The sequence below is a fragment of the Hoplias malabaricus genome, chromosome Y (genome assembly GCF_029633855.1).
Source record: "Hoplias malabaricus isolate fHopMal1 chromosome Y, fHopMal1.hap1, whole genome shotgun sequence".
NCBI lineage: Eukaryota > Metazoa > Chordata > Actinopteri > Characiformes > Erythrinidae > Hoplias > Hoplias malabaricus.
In genome coordinates this window covers 30,748,837-30,751,171 of record NC_089820.1, presented here as the reverse complement: position 1 = coordinate 30,751,171, position 2,335 = coordinate 30,748,837, and the positions used below count along the sequence as shown (strand labels likewise).

Below are 2,335 nucleotides of genomic sequence, written 5' to 3'. Positions count from 1 at the left end.
CGCCGAGAGGTGCGGGCAATCCTATGAACGCCATTCCCCGCTGGGGACAGGGGATTGCAACTATTCCCCTCGAACGAGGAATTCCAAGTAGGCGCGGGTCACCAGCCCGCGTCGATTAAGTCCCTGCCCTTTGTACACACCGCCCGTCGCTACTACCGATCGGATGCCTCGGTGAGGTCCTCGGACCGTCCCCGGGGCGGCCCTCGAACGGGGGTCGCCTCCGGGCGATGGGAAGTCGATCGAACCCGGACATCTAGAGGGAGTAAAAGTCGTAACAAGGTTTTCGTAGGGGAACCTGCGGAAGGATCAATAACGGTGACCTGGCCGCGGTCGGCGCCCGCCGTCCGTGCCGGTTGTCGAGTAGGACTCGAGAGGCCAAACCTCCCCCGGCGGGTACCTTCAAGGTATGGACCGCAGAAGCCTCGTACCTTTCGTAGTCGGCCGACGTGAGTCTCTCCCCCCTCCGGGTGGGTGGACGTAGCGAGCCGGCTTCGGAACTCGGGGTTATGCGAGGACCGCCTTAGGTGCATAGGTACCCCGGTCCGCCCCCCTCGTTCGCGGGGGGGAGAGTGGCGCCGGAGCCGCCCGCCGGGTCGTTAAACAAACCATTGATCGTTGAAGGCTTTGATTGTGCGTGCGCGAGTCAAAGGGGCTTACTCACCCCCAGGGCGTTGGCCGGTGCTCGCCGGCCTCGGTGGGATCTCCCTGAACCCATCCCCCCGGCACAGGGGGCGGTGGTGGACGGGAGCGTACCGCCGGGCGAAACTCTTTCCCCTCGCGGGGTTAGAGCGGAGCTTAAGAGCGCATGCAAATAACCCCGATGTTGGCTTCGCAGAGACGGACCGTATAATAGTCTAAGGCCGGTGCGCGAGTTGAAGGGGCCTCACGAACCCCGGATGCGTTTAAACACCCGAAGGAGACGGCCGGTGCCCGCCGGTCCTGACTAGGTGGGATCTACCCAGCGCCTTCCCCTAAGCGGGGACTTGGGAGCGTACCACCGGGCCTCGCTCATACCCTCCGGGGTGGAGAGCTTGGCTTTGAGCGCACGCCTGAATGCCTTAGACCGGGACCCGTAACGCAGCGAACCAAACCCCTGGGCCTCGCCGGGAACGGCGGGTGCCTAGACCCCGGTCTCCTAAACCACGTAAGTCTCGGGCACCTACTCGGGCGATCGTCCCCCGGGCCGTAACTCCTCGGTCCGGTGGTTGACGCCCAGGTTCAATGACCTTCCCCCCTGCACGGGGGGGAAGGCACCCGGCTTGAAATATTGTCAAACATTGTCTCGTGTTCGAATGGCTTCCTTCGCCCGGCCTGTAACGGGCCGGGCACAAACCCATATACGACTCTTAGCGGTGGATCACTCGGCTCGTGCTTCGATGAAGAACGCAGCCATCTGCGTTAACTAATGTGAATTGCAGGACACAGATCATCGAAATTTCGAACGCATATTGCGGCCGCGGGGGTCCATCCCGCGGCCACGCCTGTCTGAGGGTCGCTTTACCCATCGATCGGTCTCCGCGCCCCCGCTGAGAGAGAGAGACCGCGGCTGGAAGCTCGCAGGGCCTGAAAACGGCCCTTCGTCTTCCCAAACGAAGACTCGGTTCCGAGCCAGTCCACGGGGCCCGTGTTGCGAGAGAGCTCCGTACAGGGAACGGAGGGAGAGCCGAGTAGGTCCGGGTCCACGTCCGTTACGGTCTCTCCCCGAGTCCCGAGCGGGGCTCCGCGCAGTCGGACGCGGGGGTGGCGAGTGCCGATTAAACCCAGCGAGCGGGCGAGTGAGCGGGCGGGCGAGCGGCCGGGGTGGGGGGGAGGGTGTCGCGGAGTTCGGTCTCGTGCCGGGCTCTCGCCCCTCGCCCCTAGCCTTCGGCCCTCCGCCTCCGCCCTCGCCCCCGCATAAGAAACCTCTGTGTGCGGCCTCAGATCAGACGAGACGACCCGCTGAACTTAAGCATATCAGTAAGCGGAGGAAAAGAAACTAACAAGGATTCCCTTAGTAGCGGCGAGCGAACAGGGAAGAGCCCAGCGCTGAATCCCACTTTCCCCTGACCGGGGTTGGCCGGGAAATGTAGCGTACGGAAGTCCGTAAGATCCGTCTCGGTGCGGACGCGGGACCAAGTCCTCGCGAACGTGGCTTCTTCCCATAGACGGTGAAAGCCCGGTAGCGAGTCCCGCGTTCCCGCCCGGGTAGGTCGGGCTTCTCGGAGTCGGGTTGCTTGGGAATGCAGCCCAAAGCGGGTGGTAAACTCCATCTAAGGCTAAATACCGGCACGAGACCGATAGCGAACCGAGTACCGTGAGGGAAAGTTGAAACAGGACTTTGAAGAGAGAGTTCAAC

At 63.2% G+C, this 2,335-nt stretch overlaps 1 non-coding gene and 1 pseudogene across 1 annotated transcript; both read left to right on the top strand.

Annotated features, from left to right (window-relative positions):
* The first annotated feature begins 1,341 nt into the window (after positions 1-1,341).
* On the top strand, positions 1,342-1,495 carry LOC136679824 (5.8S ribosomal RNA). Its single transcript, XR_010796608.1, has one exon. It is a non-coding gene; the product is annotated as a 5.8S ribosomal RNA (ribosomal RNA).
* Positions 1,496-1,911: 416 nt separating this feature from the next.
* The window catches only part of LOC136679863 (28S ribosomal RNA), a 4,634-nt pseudogene continuing 4,210 nt past the window's right edge, over positions 1,912-2,335 (top strand).